This window comes from Penaeus chinensis, chromosome 19 (genome assembly GCF_019202785.1).
Source record: "Penaeus chinensis breed Huanghai No. 1 chromosome 19, ASM1920278v2, whole genome shotgun sequence".
Taxonomy (NCBI): domain Eukaryota; kingdom Metazoa; phylum Arthropoda; class Malacostraca; order Decapoda; family Penaeidae; genus Penaeus; species Penaeus chinensis.
Genome location: NC_061837.1, coordinates 35173987 through 35181486, shown reverse-complemented (window position 1 = coordinate 35181486; position 7500 = coordinate 35173987).

Here is a 7500-nt window from a genome sequence, read left to right as displayed (position 1 = left end):
TGAACGCAGTACAACGGAGAGACAAAGCCCCCGCGTACTGCTAAATATTGGATGGATAAAACTTCTACATTTACAGTATTACTACAGTGGTGAATGGAATAGAATATTACTTTAGTACTGCCTATATAAAGTGCGATACTAGACTCATGTGAAGTCGTTCAGAACGTTAGCGAGAGAGGGAGAGGGAGAGAGAGAGGGAAAGGGAAATGGAGAGGGAAATGGAGAGGGAAAGGGAGAGGGAGAGGAGAGGGAGAGAGCGAAAGAGAGCGAAAAAGAGAAAGAGAAAGAGAGAGAGAGAGAGAGAGAGAGAGAGAGAGAGAGAGAGAGAGAGAGAGAGAGAGAGAGAGAGAGAGAGAGAGAGAGAGAGAGAGAGAGAGAGAGAGAGACAGAGAGAGAGGCAGAGAGAGAAGGAGACAGAAAGAGAGAGTATATTTGAGGGGAAAAAGAGAAACTAAAGACAACTAAAAGATTATCGTCTAAAGATTCTACTTGTTTATAAGACAAGAAAAAAACGAGTGAAGGAAAGATTTGCAAGAAATAATGGATGATAACGACTTCGATGATAAGTTTAATGATAGCTGACAGGAAATAGAAAAAAAAAAAAACATGGCCTTAAATTGAATATCAAAATTACCATAATCACTATTTATTTATGATAATATTCATAACAATGATAATGACAAAGAAAAAAAAGGAATATGATCTGAAAAGAAATAATGATGAAAGGTAATAACGTTAATGACGATGTTTGTCATAATGATGGTAATAGAAACAGAAATAGTTATTTTCATTGCCATTCACTATTTGATTACAATCGATTGTCAAAAAAGTGTCCCCTTGCTCAAAATACGAAGGGAAGAGGGGGGAAAATAACAAACAAACAATAAACAAGGGGGGATTGCCTCGTATAGGAACATCGAAAATAAGACAAAAAGGGAAATTCGAAAAATAACAAGAACAGGACGAAGGGAGAATAAAGGAACAAGACTAAAGATAAGGAGAAAGGAGGCGAACAAGGAGATCTCATGACCCGAGTGACGCAATGATGAACTACGTCGTTTGGGAGGCTGTCACGCAATCTCCCTTAAGGCCTCCATAAAGCTCCAGGATAAAGACGATTATAAGCTTTATGGCCCCTATATATAAGTTCCGGTTTCGAACTTCGGGGGCAAGGCATAGTACGCCTTCGCGACAGAAGACACTGGGACTAAAATGGGGGTCGCGGAGACTGGGGGCGACCGGTGAACAAACTCGCCCTTTCGCTCACTCACGGTCTCCCTCTCTTTCGTTTTGTCTGACGCGTTCTTTCTCTTTCTTTCTCTCCCTCTCTCTCCCTCTCCCTGTCTCTGTGTCTGCCTCTGTGTCTGTCTCTGTGTCTGTCTCTGTGTTTGTCTCTGTGTCTGCCTCTGTGTCTGTCTCTGTGTCTGTCTCTGTGTCTGCCTCTGTGTCTGTCTCTGTGTCTGTCTCTGTGTCTGTCTGTCTGTCTCTGTGTCTGTCTCTGTGTCTGTCTCTGTGTCTGTCTCTGTGTCTGTCTCTGTGTCTGCCTCTGTGTCTGTCTCTGTGTCTGTCTCTGTGTATGTCTGTCTGTCTCTGTGTCTGTCTCTGTGTCTGTCTCTGTGTCTGTCTCTGTGTCTGCCTCTGTGTCTGTCTCTGTGTCTGTCTCTGTGTCTGCCTCTGTGTCTGTCTCTGTGTCTGTCTCTGTGTATGTCTGTCTGTCTCTGTGTCTGTCTGTCTATCTCTGTGTCTGTCTCTGTGTCTGTCTCTGTGTCTGTCTCTGTGTCTGCCTCTGTGTCTGCCTCTGTGTCTGTCACTGTGTCTGTCTGTCTGTCTGTCTGTCTGTCTGTCTGTCTGTCTGTCTGTCTGTCTGTCTGTCTGTCTGTCTGTCTGTCTGTCTTTCTGTCTGTCTCTCTTTCTCTCGTTACTTTTTCGGTGTCTGTCTCTTTCTCTTTCTTTTTGTGAATCTTTATTTCCGTCATACTTTTCATTTCCCGGTATCTGTATCTTCCATTGTTTCTTTATACCCTACTTCTTTCTTTCTCTTATCTGTCAACCTATTTGTCTATCTGATTTGTGTATGTGTTTGTCACTCTCTTTCTCTCTACTTACATGATGTACAAGCCATCCGGACTAATAACACGTCCTTATAAGGAGACAAGTCAACCGTCAAAGACCTTAGAATATACGAGATGAAGTCAAATGAACTTTGTAGTCATTATAATATCATTTACATAAATTATAAATGACGAATGGCTGAGATTTCCTTCCTTCCTTCCCCTGTACCTCGGCCATACTACCTTAAAGGCTCAGTGGACACGGTAGTCAAATTCATTATCCGAACTAAACAAACTTCAGGCTTGTCCCAGGGTCGGGCTATTCAGCTAGGATTATTAGGTAGGTACATTCTTGAATAATAAATATGGTGAAAGTTTTAAGGAGAGTTTTGATACCGACTGTTTCCCCCGTTCTAAGTGAATTTCTTTTTCTCTGTGCTGTTCTCACTCTCCCTGTATGTCTATGTCTGTCTCTGTCTGTCTCTGTCTGTCTCTGTCTTCCTTTGTCTGCCTCTGTCTGTCTCTGTCTGTCTCTGTCTGTCTCTGTCTGTCTCTGTCTGTCTCTGTCTGTCTCTGTCTGTCTCTGTCTGTCTCTGTCTGCCTATGTCTTCCTTTGTCTGCCTCTGTCTGCCTCTGTCTGCCTCTGTCTGCCTCTGTCTGCCTCTGTCTGCCTCCGTCTGCCTCTGTCTGCCTCTATCTGCCTCTGTCTGCCTCTGTCTGCCTCTGTCTGCCTCTGTCTACCTCTGTCTACCTCTGTCTGACGAAAGAGAGAGAGAGAGAGAGAGAGAGAGAGAGAGAGAGAGAGAGAGAGAGAGAGAGAGAGAGAGAGAGAGAGAGAGAGAGAGAGAGAGAGAGAGAGAGAGAGAGAAAGAGAGAAAGAGAGAAGAGAGAGAGAGATAGAGAGAAAAGAGAGAGAGACAGAGAGAAAAGAGAGAGACAGAGAGAAAAGAGAGAGACAGAGACAGAATCAGACAGAGTCTATCTGAATCTGTCTGACTCTGTCTGACTCTGTCTGCCTTTGTCTGTTTCTGTCTGCCTCTGTCTGACTCTGTCTGACTCTGTCTGACTCTTTCAGTCTCTCTCCGTCTCTCTCCGTCTCTCTCCGTCTCTCTCCGTCTCTCTCCGTCTCTCTCCGTCTCTCTCCGTCTCTCCGTCTCTCCGTATGTCTGTCCCTCCGTCTCTGTCTGTCTGTCTGTCTGTCTGTCTGTCTGTCTGTCTGTCTGTCTGTCTGTCTGTCTGTCTGTCTGTCTCTCTCTAAATTATATATGTTATCTATAAATTATATATATTATGTATATATATATATATATATATATATATATATATATATATATATATATATATATTTATATATATATATTGTATATATATATATATATATATATATATATATATATATGTATGTGTTTATATATATATATATATATATATATATATATATATATTTATATATATATATATATATATATATATATATATATATATATATATATATATATATATATATATATATATATATACATACATGTATGTATACGCAGTCGTAAAAATGTCTGCGTTCCGACTATTGGCTCGAGCCCGAGAAAACGACATATCGCCTTGAGAAGTCAAACTCAGGTGTCGTAGGGGAAGTCACCGCCGTTGCACAAGTGATAGATCGCCAAACCGCGATATATATATATATATATATATATATATATATATATATATATATATATATATATATATATATATATATATATATATATATATATATATATATATGTATATAACTTTCATTCTCTCTCTCTTTCATTTTCTTACTCCTTCTCTCTCTCTTTCATTCTATCTCTTTTATTCTTGCTCTCCCATTCTCTTCTTCATTCTCTCTTTCACTTACTTTTTCTTTCGTTGTCTGTCATACATTCTCTCTCTCGTCTTCTTTTCCATTCTCTCTCTCATTCTCTCCCTGCCTTTGCACTAATTTACTATCTATTTTTCTATCCAAAGAGGAAATATAGGAGATTAGGAAAATATGATTTTGTTTTCTACAATTCATCAAACGTAGAGATCTTACCTGCAAACATAAATAAAGAAAAAAGATAAATAGATAGATTTACAAAAGAGAAGAGAGAAGAGAGAAGAGAGAAGAGAGAAGAGAAGAGAAGAGAGAAGAGAGAAGAGAAGAGAAGAGAAGAGAAGAGAAGAGAAGAGAAGAGAAGAGAAGAGAAGAGAAGAGAAGAGAAGAGAAGAGAAGAGAAGAGAAGAGAAGAGAAGAGAAGAGAAGAGAAGAGAAGAGAAGAGAAGAGAAGAGAAGAGAGAGAGAGAGACAGGCAGACAGACAGACAGACAGGCAGGCAGACAGACAGACAGACAGACAGACAGACAGACAGATAGATAGATAGATAGATATAGATATAGAGATAGATAAAAAAAAAGGAAGAGAAAGAAAGAGAAAAACAGAGAGAGAGAGAAAGAAAAAAACTAAAAAAACTCGCACACATCTCTCGTCATGAGCAAAGATCTTCCGTCATCCTTAGAGATGCTATGTCTGCTATGAAATACTCAGAAGATTGCTGTTTATTTAGGTCTGTTTGCCTTCCGCGCCCGAGGGATTCTGGGCCGCCGTCTTGTTCCTCCTCCAGCTTCCTGTGTACAAGGTCGCGGGGAGGGGAGGGGGGGGGGGGGGGAGGGGGGGAGGGGGTCAGGGGGCTGGGGGTTTGTTCTTGCCGTTCAGTTCCATTGGGGATTTTTTTTTTTTTTTTTCAGTCGTCGGCATTATGGAAATGTATTTTCGAGTGTGTATATATATTTATATTTATATTTATATTTATATTTATATTTATATTTATATTTATATTTATATTTATATTTATATTTATATTTATATTTGAATATACATGTAAATGTAAATGTAAATGTAAATGTAAATGTAAATGTAAATGTAAATGTAAATGTAAATGTAAATGTAAATGTAAATGTAAATGTAAATGTAAATATAAATATATATATATACACATACACACACATACATACACGTATATGTGTGTGTGCAAAGGAGAAAAGCCCCAATAAGTAATGAAGATTATTGCAGCTGCCCTATGATGCAACTACAGGGTTTGCAAGACGGACTAGAACGTAGCTCATTGTGATAGCTTTACAAGTTTGTTAAAGGAATGGGTCACTGTTCTGTTCGGGATATGCAGCTCTGTTCACGAGACCAGGTGATAAGGCCTATTCTGTCTAATGAAATTTCTGTCACGATAACATCTGTATTTCTTACTCTATCTCTCTCTTTCTATTTCTATTTCTATTTTTCTTTCTCTCTCCCTCTCTCTCTTTCTCTTTCTCCCTCTCTCTATTTCTTTCTTTCTGCCTATCTCTTTCTTTATCTGTCTGTTTACCTCTATATCTATCTGCCCCTCTGTCTGTCTCTGTCTGTCTTTGTCTGTCTTTGTCTCTGTCTCTGTCTCTCTGCCTGTTTGTCTGTTGCTCAGCATATATTTGTTATATTCCACTTTCCGTAGTCTTGCCTAGTTTCTGAAATGTTCCACCCACCTCTTTCACCCCTCTACCCCCCCGCCCCCTCTCCCCCTTCCCGCCTCCTTATCTGCCACGACTCCTTTCCGACTCCTCAAGAACACGTAAACATTTCTCAACAAGGAACTGAGACTTGAATCTAAGAATGAGGTGTATGATTTCCATACTTCGCTTGGCAGAAGATCAAACACTCTTAGAGAAACGTCTTCCTTTAATATTGAAAATAAGTAAACATGACACTGGAGATGTTGTTGTAAATAACATGTAGGTTTTTTATGAGGACCTAAGTTCATATGCGCAATCTGCTTCTTGTATGCAAGGTCTGTGAGCATTAAGAGTATGCTCCGTTACGCAAAAAAATATTTTGTTTTCCTTTCTTCCTTTCTTCCCTTTTATAATGGAACGTATTTTTCAGAGGCAGGTGTTATTTATCGTGTTTGATATAATAGACTTTCTTGGCATAATCACATGCAGACATGCAGAGCGTACTTAAAAACAATGCAATTTACAAAAGAAAAGTCTTTTTATTCTTCACAGACGTAAGCACACACATTCCAAACAGAATTCCATCATAAAATTTACAGTTCAGATGATCTGTTTAACATCGCAGAAAATTAAAGCAGATACAGATACAAATGAGATACGAGACAGAGCGACAGACTAACAAACAAATTAAGCTTTTCGAAATAAGTTTTCACGACTGCTTAGTATCCCGTCAGTGCGTCGTTAGTCGATGAACCGTAAAGGATATGATACAAGCTAATTACAGTATTATGGAATTGGATACTGATAACCTCTGCCTCTACCCCAAAAGTAAAATAGTGAAACAAAGGATAATTGGAGAAACGAAATAAGTCAAGATAACTATCTTTCTTCGCATTCTCTTATCTACTAGTTTATTATTTCCTGTTATTACCAGTGCTATTGTCTACAAGGGGTGGGTGTGGTGATTATGCATATAGCAAAGTAAATTTAAGATGTATTTAGTAGTAAAAAAAAGAAAAGAAGAAGACGAAAAGTATTTCCCCAAAACGTACACTTTAAATCGTTTCGTGAATTCATTGAAAACGAGATGAAGTATTTCCCTTTTGAAGCAAATAAATTGATCAAAGTACAGCATTGCCAAAAGGGTCGTTTGCAGTGAAATGGTACAACTGTGTTTAGTGAGCAAAATGCGGCGGGCGTGTGTAGTGAGTTGAAGGCAACGTGTGTGAAGTGAGCGAAAAGTTGCGGGCGCTTGAAATGAGTGAAACGCAGCGAGTGTGGGAAACGGGTGGAATTCGACGAGTGCGTGAATTAAAGCAAAGTGTGACGATATCTGTAAAATCTGTACACAACTGTGTGATTGGAAAGCGGAGAGGTGCGATGAAGTGAGAGAAATACATCGAATGATGGAAACATGTTGCTACAGACAACGTTAAAAGCATTTGTTACACGTGAGAATTGCGTGGAAAAGCAGGATCATGTTGAATATGTTAGGTGCATGAAGTACGGTGAGAAGTGCAAAACGAGAATGGTAGTGACACTACAGCGCAGCCCTGCTTAATGCACAGCTGGTCTGATTAATTGCAAGCTAAGTGGGGTCGTCTGTTTATTGCCTCGGCAGCGATAGCAGACGGAGTAGTAGACGGGAGATACATCTAAAAATAAAAGGATAACAACTGCATATAATATATCATATAACAATCGTGATGATAACGCATTGGAAGGTATAAGGGGTGATAGTCATTAAGCATAATATTAGTGAGATAATTATAAACAATGGAAAAATTTCAGTTATAAAATGAATGCTAAAAGTAAGTAAATCATGTCAAGGTGTAACTATATAAAGGGAAATGGGAATATTTACAACTATAAGAAGCTATTGAAATAGCTTATATATAAACGTGATTATCATATGAAAGATAAAGAAAGAAAAAATAAATTATGT